Raw genomic sequence first — 16,145 nt, 5'->3', positions numbered from 1 at the left:
CATCCTTCATGGCCTCATCAATCTATGTGTTATTTTCAGGTCATAATCAGATCAATTCAATGTGCTCTATTGCATAACTTCTTCCAGACTGGAGTCTTGGGAAACTATTTTGCTAACAGTCACCTGGAACAGCTTTACACAGGGCTTATTCTCAAGGATTTATAATTTGCACTTCCAGGTTAGTAGAACATTATGAGTAGGAAAAGTTCCCCCAAACCTGTATTTTTTCTACTAGCCACTACCTACATCTATTTATCTGCTCAAATTAGTAAGAAATTAAATAGGTTTTCTTAAATCAGCAAGAAGCTCTGAAACCTTTTCGATCCATTCCTTTTCTATATCCTCTGGTTTTTTTTTTTCCTGGAAGTCTTCTTTAGTCCATCCTGTTTGCTATCAGATATTTTCTAAAGTCTTCCTTTTGGCCTCATGCTTCAGTCACAGGTAAGGATAGAATGTCCTGTATTTGTCCACGTGTAGTAACTCGTCAAATTATATTGTAATATTGTCAAGTATTTGTTTGTTAAGAACCACCCATCACTACTATCATAAAGAAAGTTGTTTGTTGTTTATGACATGGCCAGGAATGTTGCTTTGACAATCCATTTTGCAAAGCCCCCAAAAGACCCAACAGCAGCCAAGAGGCAAATCCATTGGTACTTGGAGGCTGCAGAAGCTCAACAAGGGGAATCCAGCTGTCTCACGCAGCAGAAGCATCCCCATGAAGTGACCCAACATGCTGTGTAACACCCACTGATAACCTGGAATTACCACAAGGCAGCTTTGCTAACAGAGCTGTGAAGTCTGGTTACTGCTCAAGTCCTGCTGCCTGCTCATGTTTCTTAGCCATTAGCCACACCAGGAGATATTTTAGGATAAAAGAACTCATTTGAGATTACTGGAGAAAGAAAAACTTCTATGCACCAGGAGTCTACAAAGCAAATGATGCAGAATAGAGATAGTCCATTTCCAGTGATTTTATGAGAAACATGTAAGCACTAATATATACATAAGACTTTTATACATAACTGTGCGGTCAAGGCCAACTGGAAGCTCAAAAAGCAAAAAGTGAGGGCATTGTCTGAAAGCAGTTCACTGACAGCTTGTCAGCTGAAGCATGCTAATGTGTCTGTACTCGTGGACTGACTGAGGTTTTCACAGAATAAATGACTGGCAGAGCTTGTCCACAGCTGCAGTGTCCGTTCTGATAGCTTAACTGGGATGTTAAAATCCCTCCCTCTGTTTCATTGAGTGAGACACTGATATGCATTTAGCTAGCAGGTCTTAGGCTACTGTTGTGCTATATTCAGGGTTGATTGGGCCTTTTAAAGTCAATATTCCAAAATTCAATGGCTTGGAAATTTTCTTGTCATTCTTATAAGTAACGTCAATGCAGGAAGTAAGAAAACATCATCAAAGAAAAAAGAATTAAAAACCATTGAGAACTAGACTCTTGAATAAATGTTTAATTTCCACTTTCCTGCTAAAACTCCAAAGCAGGTGAAAGTTAATCTCCCTACCCACAGACAAATAGTAGGTGAATTACACAGTGATTAGATGTATTTGTTCTGGAACATCTCTGTGGACAGCAAAACAAACAGAAAATTACTTTTACAGTTTAAGGTAAGCAATTATAATAAAGAAAAAAGCTTTCTTCCAATTAAAACTGGTAAGGAGGGTAGTCAAGAAACAAAATAAAACCACTCTCAAATTGTCTGGGACACGAGACCTATTGATCTTGTAGCTGTGAACAAACAAAGTCAGAACTTTAGGAGGTGCAAGCAGTCAGCCCTCTGTGCACGTATTTGTGCACTCCCCATTTTAAATGTCACATCCCAAAGACAGCAGAGTGTTACAGGATGAGTCCCTACAAACTCTGGGCACTACGGTTATGTAGGGCAAGCTCAAGACATGGGTGCTAAGGACTTAAACATTGTCCTTGCTTCTTACAGCCTTGTTTTCACGTTGGATTTTCATTTGTAATTGTGCAAACTGGAGGTTAAAAGTGCTCACACACAGCAGGAGAGATTTATATTCCTTCACAGCATAAGTGGCAGCAGGGGTGCTGGCAGCTCAGGTGGCCATGAACAGGTCAGCTGGTCAATTAGAACCATGCTGCCCCACTGAGAGCTGAGGGCTTGGGGAGGGAGAGGCTTTCTGCAGCAGGAGGAGATTTGGACTCATTCTGTGCATCCCCTACCTATTTAATTTCTTCTTACAGAGATCAATTCACCTTTGGTCCTGCACAGAATGCCAGGGCAGCCATAGGGCAGTGTAAAGGACAAAGAGGGACATGCAGTCCTCGCATGGCTGGCCTGTGGAGGAAGTGTGGGTTTTGATGTGAGATACAAGGGACTATTCCTCATATATTAGTAGTATTGCTCACTAGTTCTCATTCCTTCATTCTGCAGGTCTTTTTCCTCATGTGTTCTGTAGCTCATTCTCACTCTGTTGGACTGATTCCCAAGGAGTGGCCTTTCTGCACTGTTGTTACAGCTCTGAAAGGTTAGTCACCATTTTATCAGTGTTAAAACGTTCTCAAGACAATCCTTTTAAGAGAACTGTCACTCAACACACTCTCTAGTAATTCTCTCTGTTGCAACAAGTCAGAAGAATAAATAAGACCTTACTTATCTCACCTTGTTCTGTACCCAAGCCTGGAGTGAGTCTGAGGGAACATGCCCCAGTTGTAAGGTGTTTGTGTTTACATTGCACAGTTCAGTAAATCTGTTCAACTTCCTGTAAGAAACACCTTTGTTTGTGATTCTTTTACAACTCTCTGAATAATGTTCAAAGTACTCTGCAGAGACATATTTGAAAGATTTAGTTGTGATTTAACTGATGCCATTGTAAATCAAGAATGGCTCCACTAAGTTGATTTTATGTAAGATCTGCATCGCATTTGCATGCACTAGTGATAGGAGCCTTATGAGCACTTAGAGAGAAGAATTAAGACACATGAAAAGTCATATGCAAATATGATAATTAATTCATTGGAGATGCTGATGTCCAAGCTATCTTGACTAAACTGAGTAGTCCAGATTAGATTCTAGCCCCTTCAAATCTCTACAGATATTGCCATCAACACAACCAACTCAGGATTTCACAGCAGATATATATTTACTAGGGATTGCTTGCTAAGAGAATTCGCGTGTGTTTTAAATCATTCTGCAGTTGTGAATAATTAATACCCAGAAAAGGTGCAGCATTTCTTTCTACAAGGAGGCTGTCAGAAGCCTACTGGATTTGAAGATGCTGCTCAAATATGAATATGCTCCTGTTGCAGCAGCATTTCCTACACCTGCAACAGCAGAATCCAAACTCCCTTTCCTTCCTTGCTTCTGTGGTATCCCTACTGTGGAAAATAGTTTGCACTTAATAATGTCCCTAACAATGGGAGTTGCAGATACCATATCTTTCTCTACCAGAGGCTGCTGTCAGAGTGGAAGGGAGAGACAGAAAGGTGGTGACGAAATCCTGCATTGCCCCACAGAATACACATGCCAAGAGGGAATTTTTATCTGGAACAGTTCTTCAAAGAGAGAAGCATGGGAAATGAGAAAGGCAAAGAACAGCAACACTTGAGAGAGACAGGAGAATATATTAAATTCTAGCCAAATCTCCAGTAAATACTTTGCATTTATAACAGTTTTTACCCATATCTGCTTTGTCTGTCCTGGAGATACTGTGTGAGTGAGAGGAGAGCTAAACTGCATGACTGATCAGAGACAAGCCATAATATTGCCAATTCAGATGAGTGTTGTCTTCTGAAGCTGAGTAGGAAACCCTTCCTTCAGTGAGGAATTTTTCTTAATTAGTCCCTCTCTTTAACAGTATTGGCAGCTTAGCTTCAATTCTTCAGGTTCAGAAGTAATGTCTAAAGCTTCATGTTGTTTTGTAGAGTTAAATACACGCATAAAATGTGGAAAAAACTCCAGGAGAAAAGTAAAAGCCATAGAGTGACATTTCATAGGACCAGAGAGTGCATCTGCAGAGAGCCAATTGTGATCCAAGGAAACTGCCATGCTGGCTTTCAACTGGGGGATGTCTCGCCAGAATCTTATTCTGTAATGAAGCAGCTTTTAATTGATATCTGTGTCTTGTTCAAGGTGTTGTCTTTCTGATATGCTGTACAATACACAGCAATCTGACAGTCCTTTTGGAACAGCTCACTGATTTGAAATATATACTTTCAAGATATCCAGTGGTTTTGCTTCCACTTGTGGCTCAAACAGAACACCAGCTTGAATATTTTTTAAAAGCAAACATTTTATGTCTGTGTTTAATGGCATGGGAAACTAATTACATGTGAGAGGATAGAAATGACAGCCTGTCACAGGAATCTCTTTACGGCTATTGAAAACGGCAGTGCAGCACAAAATATTAGTAAACCTTCAGTGTGACAGTTCAGTAGTGGATAAATGGTCATGAATGTGCCAGAGCTGGCTAGCCCTGACAAACTAGACTGTTTAGATTCTGAGTTAGGTGAGTGACCGAGGTATGTGCTTGTGGGAGGGAAGATTTCCAGTTGCAGCAAGAACATAAACCAGTTTGAATAGCAACAAGAAAAATAGTGAGTGAAGTCATCTATTAGTTTAATGGGATATTGTGAACATAAAATTACCAAAATATTTTTGCCTGTCAAACCACAAAATATCAGACTATTAAAATTGCATATACATATTTCTTCACACTGAAGTGTCATATATTGTCCTTTAAATACCCTAGATCACAATCATTAGATTTAAACATCCAATTTACTTTGAATGCTTTTTAGATCATAAATTCCACAGGACACAGGTTTGCGTATGTTTTATAGTTACCTTTAAAAAATTAGCTATATATATATTGCTGGCCTGCTTGCTTTAATCTGTTTTTCATTATGCCTAAACCACAAATCTAGGCTGCTCACTTCCTCTTCCTTGTTCTCATTTCTTACCAGCAGTCATCATTCAAGCTGACAATACTCCAGCTATTAAAAAAGCCAGAAAACCTGATCTGATCATTTTCCATCTAGACGGAAACTGGGGACAGCCTGAGGCATTTGATAACACCCAGGCCCCTCTGGGTGCCTCTGGGTTCCCTGTATGCCTTGTATTACCTTTGCAGGACAGTTTGCTGTGACAGCAAGGCTTTGGGACGCAGTGAGCTGCCCTCTTAGTCCTGCTACAAGCAGACTGAGTGGCAATGAACGGGTCTTCAAGCAAGGAAATGTTCATTTGGTTTGCAACTTAAAGATTCTTAATAAAATCTGAGTGATTAAAACATTCCAACCCTCCCTATGGTACATATTTTACAATAAAATGATTGTATCAAAGCAAAATTGGAAACCTAGAAAAGAAAGAGGCAAAGTGAATCTATGAAGGAGTTTAGTTTATGTGCTCCACAGCATTAAACTAAAGTTAAAACTCTGCAGGGAGCAGTAGCTAACAGAACTATATTTTTTAATTATTAGATGCACTGACATTCTGACTTCATGAGTCTCAAGTGTGCTCAGCTTGCCCTGGCTGTTTGGAGTTCACTGCTACCTAACTTGCAGATTCAGTGAGAAAAACGAGGTGTTTCTTTCTGAAGCAGGTGATAAAGCTCTAGTAAATTTAGATCTTTCTGTACATAAGGTGAGAGCAAACTCTAAGAAAAAAGGAGCAAAGTATAATGTTAAATTTCACCAAGCTCTGCAATGGGAACTCAGCACAATGATAGAGAAGCATATTTTGCCCCAGGTAAATAGCAGTCAGTGGTTAAAACACTTAAAAGTCATAACTCAGACCCAAGTAATGACTACCTCCAAAATCACTACAGTTATGCCAGTTCTGTGTGACTACATTTTGGACAGGATTTGTCCTCTGAATGCTTTGCCTAGAGCCCTTAGCTGTCTGCCAGTCAAGTAATTTAGCAGGTATCAACTTCCAGCCCTGCAAATCCCTCAGATCCCCAGTCATCGCTGCCCAGACCTCAGCTCTTGCTCTGTTCCCCTCTCTGCCTCTCCAGCAGGAAGCCCTGAGGGCTTTTCCAGTGTGTTGTCCAAGCAAGTAAGGGCTGGCTCTGTGCACACATCCATGGCACCCTTCCCTAGCAAGGGGGATATATGGCACAGGGAACCTGGAATCAGAGAAATACCTGTCAAACAATTCAAGCATTTGGGGCGATGAACAGCTAAAAAGGCAGTGCTGTGCATGCTGAGGTTCACTGCTCGAGCTTACCAGACAAACATCACTTCAGAGGCAGAACTAATGCCACTTGGGAAAACGGGGCAGAGCATGAAAGGGGACACACCTTGTCCTATTTCTTGGCAATTCTATAGAAGTCAAATCCTCACCTGATCCTACACAGAAACAGGGCAGAGAGTGGAGTGACGAGTGCTCCTCAGATAGTTGGTAAAAAATTACTGGTGACTACTGCAAACGATCACAAGGGCATGCTAACTGAATTTTAGTAGTAATTTAAATATGAACTGACATATTTGCATGGTATTTCAGACACTCCCACAGAAGTGACTCTGACAATTATAACACTAAGAAAACATCCATGATAGAGTGAAAATAAGGATGTTCAAATATAAGGCCAAAGCAGTAGGGTCTGAGTGCCCCAAATTCGATTTGTTCTAAAGGGGATTCCATGAACACAGAGTCTCCTACTGTTCAGAGATATTAGCAATATCTGAGAAGCATAATGCAGTGAGTTAGGCCAAAGTAATTACTTTTCTTTCTTTTATTTCCTTTTTGTCTTAATTTGCTAAATTTTTCACTTATTCTACCACCCAACTTGACTGAAATTTTGGCTGAATTCCAGTTGAAGGAATCTCTTTTGTGTTTCTGATTTCTTCTAGAAACTGAAACAGCTGCAGATTTCTACTAGGTAGAAACCTACAGTGATGAGATTGTATCTCAGAGGTGTTGTAAGAAAATGACATTTGTAAAGATGACAAACATCAGGGAAAAATATTTACAATGTATACAGTTCCTTTTTTATTAAGCTTAAATGTGTCTCACTTCTGTGGTCTTGATTACTGTTGTCATAGCACCAACTACTTTCTTTCCTACATTATGGTGTGATTTTAGTGGCTTTCAAACCTACAGGTAGTCCATAATCCTATGTCAGTTTACTTGGAATTGTCTACTGAGACATATTAAATGACAAAAAATTATGACCTACCTCAAAGGTGAATGCTATCAAATAGAAATTACAAGGGTTGGTATTGATTTTGGGGCCAGAAAGTCTGGAGAGCTTTCTATCTGTAAAACTCTGGCAGGTTCAACAGGATGATCTTGATTTATGCCGGAATAAATGGAAAATTATTCACATCTCAAATTTATCACCTGAACAAAGGCAAAATAAACCATCTTAGAATTCACAATTCACTGTATTCTGGATCAGAGAAATCCTTGGAGCAGTCCAGTCTACAGCAAAGCTGAGCAGCACAGCACAGCACAGCATTACAAAAGGGAAAATATCCCTACACTGCAGACATGGTATTACTCCAGCGTCTCCTTCCTGCTGAAGCACAACTTGCTTTGCTATTGCAGGGTTACTTGTATATGTGACTGCTGATATATAGAGATCTTTCAGGAAAAGAATTAACAAGGAAAACTACAAGATCTCATTATATTAACTCTTCAAAAGCAAGTTAAAAGGATGCAGAGGTCACAAACATGAATAGTTTATATGCAGTTGCCTGTAGCCAGTGTGCTGGAGAAAGTCACTGCTAGTTCCTTGACCTGACTGTGGTGAGATGTGTCTCCTTTTGACAGCTGAGAGCTCCCTGGTCCTATGAGTTTGCAAAGCCAAGCACGAGGGCTGTGGGGTCACTGGCATGCCAAGGTGTCCTGCATTTCACCTAAAGAGCCCCTCTTGTTTGCAGAGGGTCCTTTCCTGCACATGGCTAAGGAGCTGCTGGGAGCTCCATGGGGACCCTTTCAGCCTGGGGCTGCCTTCCCACCTCCACTGCGGTGCTGGGCATTGGGATGCTTCCATGCTTGCTGCACAGCTGGCAGCAGTGGAAAGAACTAAATGCTGCCTTGTATTGAATGGTGAATGTGGAGTGGGTGTTTTTCTCCAAAATTAGGATTTCCCCGACATAAGCTGCCTTCTTGATTTTCTGGTTCGTATCAATCGTTAACTTACTTCCTCAAACAGGTTCTGTAAGGGCTTTCTAGCAAAAAAAGTGTGTATATATGTATTTATACACACACATACACACACACATATATATATACACACACATATACACGATTATAGTGCGAGTGTGTGGAGCAGGGCTGACATTCACCCACGCGTTGGCCGCTCCCTTCAGACACTGCTGCCAAGAGCCTGAAATGGTGCCTGTTTCCCATCACCATGGCAACCTTGTGTGGGAGGCAGCATTTCCTACAAGGCATTGCACTGAACCTCTGCGAGATGCTGCCAGGCTGCGGGTGACCCGGGACCAGAAGCAGTGTGCACCATGTGCTAGCAGCACCCCTCAGCCTCCCACAGCTGTCCTGCTTGCCAGCCGCTGCCGTGACCTCTCCCGGCGGCTCGTGGGCTCTGGCACATGCAGATGCCCCAGGCCTGCCCTAGTGTGGGAATAGTGGAAAGGGTGGCAGTTGCCTGTGAAGGCTGCTGGGCTGGAGAAGTTGGAGGCAGGGACCTCAAGCAGCTGTCCTGCTATGTCCTACCTGCACTGCCTTCACCCTGACCCACCTCAATGGGCTTTATGGGATGGGGAGCAGCACCTGGAAAAACTCCAAGTAAATACAAAAACTCAAACCATGCCAAGCTTTTGACCCCACATTCCCAAGCTGAGCAAGACCAGACTTTCTCTGAAATAATCATTTTCCTTGCTGCAACTCTGGCAGGTAAGACTAGCTAATTTAAGGGTAAGTCATACCTGACCAATCTGGTGGCCTTTTATAATTAAGTGACTTCAAACAGTCGGTAAGGGAAGATTAAACCCATGTCGTGAACCCAAACTTCTGTAAGGTCTTTGAAATATTGCCACATGACATCCTTATCTCCTAAGTGGAAAGATACAGATTTGTTGGAGTATTCAGTGGATAAGGAATTGGTGGGATGGATGCAGATAGAGTTGTGGTCAATGGCTCTATGCCCAAGTGGAGGCTGATGATGAGTGGTGTCTCTCAGGGCTCTGACTCAGGACTGGTGCCCTAATATCTTTATCAATATCATAGACAGTGAGATTGGGCACACCCTTAACAAATTTGCAGATGACATGAAGCTGAGCAGTGTGGATGACATAACAGGAGAATGGAATGCTATCCAGGATGACCTTGGTAATTCTCAGGTAATCCTGGGCCCACAGGAACCTCAGGGTGTTCCATGAGTCTAAGTACAAGATGTACCTGAAATCCCAGACATGAGCACAGACCGGGAGACTTCTCATTGGGAGAAGTCCTGAGGAAAATATTTTAGGGGTCCTGGGAGATGAGAAGCTGGACACAACCCAGCAGTGTGCACTTCCAGTTGAGAAAGTCAACCACATTCTGGACTGCATACAAAGCAGCCTGACCAGCAGGCCAAGGGAGCTGACTCTGCTCCTCTACTCTGCTTTTGTGAGAACCCACCTGGAGTGCTGCATTCAGCCCTGGGGTCCCCAAGATAAGAAGGGTGTGGACTTGTTGAAGTGAGTCCAAAGGAGGGCCACAAAGATGATCAGAGGGCTTGCTCAGTCTGCAGAAGAGAAGGCTCCAGGGAGACCTTTAGAGTATGTTCCAGCACCTAAAGGGAATCTATAAGAAAGCTGGAGAGGGACTCTTTATACAGGCAGATAGTGATAGGACAAGGGGAAATGGTTTTAAACTAAGGAGGGGGGATTTACTTTAGTTATTAGGAGGAAATTATTTACTCTGAAAGGGTGGTGAGGCTCTGGCACAGGCTCCACAGAGAAGTTGTGGATGCCCCATCCTTGAAGTGTTCAAGGCCAGTTGGGATAGGGTGCTGTGAAACCTGGTCTAGTGGAAGGTGTTCTTGCCCATGGCAGGGAAATTTGAACTAGATGATTATTAAGGTCCCTTCCAACCCAAATAATTCTATGATTGTGTGATGCTATGATCATGCATTTTAAACAGTATGTAGGTTCACTGAAGTTATTTTTTACTTCCTCCTCTTACTTCTGATTAACATCTAACCACAGTAATGGAAATTTAAAACCTTATATTTGCTTTGAAGCACATGCACAAGTCTAAAATCTGGGTAAACAATTTATAAAAGCTCATCTACTCTCTATTATACCAACCCACATCTGTAGCCTTAAGAGTCTGATGATTACCGTAACTGCATAAGTTTGAAACTCAGTGTGACTAGGTATAAATACATTTTTTAAATTTAGATATTTCTTTCTTGTGTGATTATGTCTTTGTATGTATGATCTGGTATTAGTGGGCAGAATGAGTGGTGAAGTAAGAAAATGCATTTTCTCAGCTTTCTTAGGCACCATTGTAGAGAAAACCTGCATAATGTAAATTGTGGTCTGCAGAAAAATGTCCAAGTGACTCAATATAAATTAACTGCTCAAAGAAAACAACACTAGTGCACTACCTGTTCCTGTCAATCCCCTTCTAAACCTTGTTAGTTTTCCCACAAAGGAGTTGTGAAACTGAAGCCCAGCACTTACTCAGACACAGTGAATCCACCCAGGAAAGAGATTCTGTGAATTCCCAGCTGCTGGAAAAAATGTTGGTTATCAGGTTGTACTGGAAAATTTGGTACAAGGGAATTCAACTGCAGAACATGGATTGAAAGGATTTCATTAATTCTGTCACTGGGCAGAATATTTTGCTTCTTTCCTCGGGCCTCTATATTTCTTATTTTATTAAGGTGACTACCTCAATTTCTTGCCTCTCCTTCTCCATACTCTCCCATCTCCTTTTGACAGGGTCCTTCAGCATGGTCCTGACACCCCTGCAGACCAGGCTCTCATCTCCCCTGGGGTTCTTGCCAGTGGAACATCATGCTCTATTTACACCAGCAATTACTCTCTCCTCAAACACAACTTTGCAAACATTATCTGCAGCAACTCCTCGGTTAGAGGAGAACACTAGTGCGATCTTTGCTTTACTACTCAAAACTAAGAGGAATTCTAGAACACAAAAACTAATTCCTATTTCCTAGGAATTTATACTTATGGTTGATGCAACTCCCACCTAACAGGCACAAATTCTGAGCAAAGCTGCCTCCGTTTGCAGGAAATTCATGGTTGCTTTTTCCTGTGTGAATTCTCTGGTGTATAAATTTGGGGATTTCACAATGCATTCCTTCTGAGTGGAGACATTACCAATGTCTCTCCCCCCTACTTGTATGACAAATCACATAAAGAATTCATTATATTTAAAGTCGATGTCAACCATATAATACTGACTTCAGTTAGATGTGGGTTAAAAAGCTAGACAAGGTGAATAAAAGACAGACACCTACCTGTCTCAATCTTCTTTTAGTTAGGAAATCCAGCTGATATCTAAGTTTGTCAGCTTGCCTAATGCGTCCTATAATAGCAAAATCAAAACTTACTGGAGGTTGATTAAGGGATTGGAGTAATGACACTCTTGTGTTAAATTTCACTGATGCCAGATTTGTTAGCCTTCCACCAAAACTTAAACCATATTGTTCCAAATTTTACGATATTCCTTGCAAAAAGATACAAAAGCATGGTTTGCAATAGCATAAAGGGCACCAAAATCATCACAATAATTTTCTGGTCAAAATAACCAACAGTCCTCATGTTATATTTTTATTTACATGGCCAGGTTTGGGTAGCAGGTAGAGCTACAGGGGAGGCTTCTGTGAGAAGATGCTGCTGCAGCTTCCCCCCCATCTGACAGGGCCAATGCCAGTCAGCTCCAGGATGGACCCACCACCAGCCAAGGCTGGGCCAGTCAGAATGGTGGAAACACCACTGTGGTAACATATTTAAGAAGGAAAAAAATGTTAACTTCAAAAGGGAAGAGAAGAACTAATAATGAATTTGGCTCACAATTTGCCTAAAAATAATGAAATTCAACAGATAATAGTAATATTTTTATGTTACGTCTTGGGTTCTGAGACTTCAGCTTTTAGCCTTTTTCTTCTTTTTTTCCCATTTTTTCCCTCTATAATTATGAGAGCTAAATCTTTGCCTTAGAAAATAAAAATTCACCAATATTTAATTACGAATAACTTCATGGATGGTTTTGCATTATATATGAAAAGGTCATCCTCTTAGAATCTAGATACAGCAGAAGGCTCAAGAATCAGAAAGTGATTTGCTGATCAAAGATGCTTCAGCCTTTTCTGAAAACAGACATCTTGTAAATTATCCTTTGGCAACGAAATTAACTTTCAGCTTCTTTCTCAAGCTGGACATAAAGCTAAGAACTGACTTTTTAGTCATTTTAAGAAGCCTGAGTTTTAAACATTTCATCTTTGTTTTGCTTCAGAGAAGATTTGATCTCACAAATCAGATTTTTGGCTTCAGCGAGTCCTGATCATCCCCTGCCTTTACAGATGTATTTCCATTTTTTTTTAAATGGAAAATGGAGGCCTCTTGGAGAACTATTTTTGATCATATATTTAAGTCTATTTCATGTCTTTCCCAAATAAGGAAGTTCAGGATGCACAAAGTCTGAGTAACTCTTTCATTGCAAGAGGTTTTGCACCTTTTGTTTTGGATGTAAAATACAATGAAACCTAAACAAAGACTGCTGACAACACTAGGCATTCACCAAGGTATCCATGATGTAAATACCAAATCAATACATAGTGATTTTTTTTTGTTAACCTGAGGATTGCTTACTTCATTTAAAAAAAAACAACTGAAACTTCAAGATTATAGATTTTAATTCTTGGCACTAGAAAAAATTTTAATACAGTTTACCATTTATCATATCCTAACAATAGAAAAACCACAACTACTTCAGTGAGTAGTGCCTATTTCCTGATTTCTACCCAAGTCCATCATATTTCAATTATTTTCATGAGAGAACAAAAAAGTCAAAATAGGATATTTAAAGGCAGGGTACTGTCTGGTAATAGCTGCTGGCTGCTTCTCAGGCAGAAGAAGAACCCTGGCATGCAGTTAGGCACTCATTTGCCTGTCATGACTACATGAGGCTCATCACAGAAACCACATTTGGAAAGAATCACAACATTCCTAAAGGCCAATGAGATTATTAGAGCTATTTAAACTTGTCTCCTGACTGGCACAGATGATGCAATTCCATCCAGGCTGCAGTCAGATTAGTAGCCCATGGCTACATGATGTTAAAAACACATCAGGTTATCACTGGGAATCTCTTAATCACATTTACCATCTCTAGTTATTTCCTGATTCTTCTAAAAAATCACAGATTCCAGCCTCGGATCTTGTTTGATGCCACACTCAGAACAAATTGCCCTCCTGTTCAGATCTGTCTTTGTGGACTGTGGTTAGGCTTTTTGACTTATGCTCTCTGTAGGAAACCACATTTATGTGGGTATCAGTGATGACTCCCAAGGGCTGTTTAATAACCAGAGGTCAGGTTTCAATCCTTCTTTTTCTAATGAAGTCAAAAGACACTAGAGCAGTTGCAGATTATACTTGCCTGCTCACACCTTTGGATGTTGAGCGATTAAGGGTAATCCATTGAATCCCAATAAAAGTCCATATTTGTCTAAACTACAAAAACAATCAATTATATCTGTTAAAAGTCTTTGTATAAACAGGCTTTCTCTCTTCTTCTGTGCAATATTGAGAAACACTGATAACATAACAGAAGTTAGAATAATACAGACCTGTCGCACTGTATTAGGAATGGTGAAAGTACAACACAGACTCTCTAGCTTTGTTTGCAAAAGACAGCAAGTTTTATTCTTCTAGATCTTCTTTTATAGACAGTTCCAAGAAGGTACAAAAAGGTAAAACTCTCATGGGTCATTAAACAAACACATCACCATCACTGGACAGTTAGGAACGGCACCCTTTGACCCTTTCTCACAAGTAAACAACAAGGATCCAAACAACACCTGCAAAGGTTGTTCTCCTTCTCCAAAGACTGTTTGGATTCCTCCTTATGATTTCTCAGGCCAGAGTGAGAAATTTATGTGACTTAGTTTCACACAGGCTCAAGCTAATGCCTGAAGCCTAAAAATCTCTTATTTGACCACTGTCAGTTCCCACACAGACCAATGAAAAAAAACCATCAGAAATCTACTTGATTTTGTTGGTTTAGTGCAAGATCACAGTCTCCTAAACAGGTTTCACTATAAGACATCAAGCTGTCACCCCACTTTCAAGTAACTGTATCCTTTCAGATGCTACACACAGTGAATAGAATCCATATTTAAATGGGGGAACAGTTGTAAGAGGGATTTGCTGTAGAGGGGATTGTGCAAGTGGGCCACAGGTGCCACAAGGGAAACAGCACATTTGTTTTTCTATCAAATAAGGCTCCACTTGTAAAATTGACTAAAGATGATTTCAAGCAACCACTGGTGACAGAAGAGCCATCACTGTGGCGTTACAGTATTCCGACATCCATGGCTCATGTGGCAACCCCTAGTGACAGCTGGACTGGCACAGTGACCCGCTGCAGTGGCTGCAGTCTCTGCTGCGTTCTGGGCACAAACAAGCAAAGCTGGTAATACTGAAGTTTCACTCCCCTTCTCCTTCCTCTCCTCTGCTGCAGAGCCCTGATAACCAGGACCCCGGCCAAAGGAAAGTAATCTGTATTCAGCAGTAACAAGGACAAACCTTGTCTCCTTTTGCTGACACAGAGTGTGACCAAGAACAGCAGTGAGCTTAAGAAAAATCCCCATGAAAGCTGCATAGACTCAAGCAGAAAAATGAAGAGCATTTTTCATCTAGCATGCAATTCAGCTCCTTCAGGAGCATAACACCACACTGATGTGTTGCCAAGAGTGTGGCAATTTCTCCGTAGAGATACTTGAGTAAGCAGAATCAGTAAATTTTATTTAACTGTCATCCCTTCCTTACAGCACTGAATCAAAGTCAAGAAACAAGGCTTCATCCTCATCTGACTCTCACCAAATACTGGCTGCTGCAGTACTTCAGGCAGGAAGAACCTGAGCCAGGGTTTGGAGGAGCACAGATTAGTAGCATATCAGCAATGTCTGATTTTTAGAAAGAGCTGAGAACATCCTAAGAAAGTAAAGCCCCTCCATGGAGCTGGGCAGGAACAATCGCTGACAGCAACTTTTTCAGAGTTTTTCTGTCTGGAAGTTTGCATACTGTCAGGTGAATTGTCAATATTTGAATTTGCTCTTTGAGACCAAAATATGAACTCACATCAGCTTACTCAGTCTAAACTTGTTTTCTGAGCAGCCTGTTGAGATGCTCTGCTTCAAAACAAAATAGAGGACAGTGATAGTCCTCCATATCCTCAGCAGGTTATCCTGATGAGAGGTAGAAAAACAGACTGCACAGTTGCACCAGCACTTGAATCTATTTCTGGTGATTTATTTATAGGCAAAAAAGGCAGGAAAACTGTACTCTTAGCTCCATTCAAAAATACCAATTGGCTATAAATATTCCCAGCTTTCCATCAAGGGATTTTTTTCCCTCCTCCCAACTGCTTGCAGTTAGTGCTATCTTGTACTGTCTCTCTTTAGATGTACCCACTTTATGTGTATGTAGTCAGCAATGAAGAAAGCAAACACTGACAGGCTGTTCTCCACCCCTTTCATCTCTCAGGAGAGAAATGCTGGTTATAATAGGGTTAATTATTACATTCAGTGTTATCCTTTGGGGAAGCAGCGACAGGTCACTGCCAAGACTGTTATTTCAGACAAACCTTTCAGACTCTTCCATTTATCCTACAGACAGAAGTCCTAGAGCAGTCTCTCCTGAGCAGATTTTCTGAAGAATTATTCAGATGTAAATGCCTCCATTTTGGAGAAATCCTTTTCTTGCTGAACAGGAAAGTTTTGAACCTGCCTCAGTTTGTTTTCTGTGTTTAGTTGTTTCATGTCTCTGAACTGATGGCTTGCAACACCCAGTGCCATTTTTAAGATTAGACTCGCATGTCACCTTGCAAAACATAAAATCTTTTTTTCTGAAAATTGTTCCTGCTCACATGCTATTTCTCTTCAGCCATAAAATAAATTCATCCCACAAATCTGCAATTTTTTATATACATGAGACACAGAGTTAATCTTGGCATGTTTCAGCATCTGGGTAT

At 40.9% G+C, this 16,145-nt stretch overlaps 1 long non-coding RNA gene across 1 annotated transcript; it reads left to right on the top strand.

Annotated features, from left to right (window-relative positions):
• The first annotated feature begins 635 nt into the window (after nt 1–635).
• On the top strand, nt 636–5,252 carry LOC111929613 (uncharacterized). The gene is made up of 3 exons (XR_002864773.2): nt 636–988; nt 2,409–2,502; nt 4,940–5,252. It is a non-coding gene; the product is annotated as an uncharacterized LOC111929613 (long non-coding RNA).
• The last annotated feature ends 10,893 nt before the right edge of the window (nt 5,253–16,145 follow it).

Source organism: Cyanistes caeruleus, chromosome 6 (genome assembly GCF_971803275.1).
Source record: "Cyanistes caeruleus chromosome 6, bCyaCae1.hap1.1, whole genome shotgun sequence".
Lineage (NCBI taxonomy): Eukaryota > Metazoa > Chordata > Aves > Passeriformes > Paridae > Cyanistes > Cyanistes caeruleus.
This window is presented reverse-complemented; position numbering and strand designations above follow the sequence as displayed.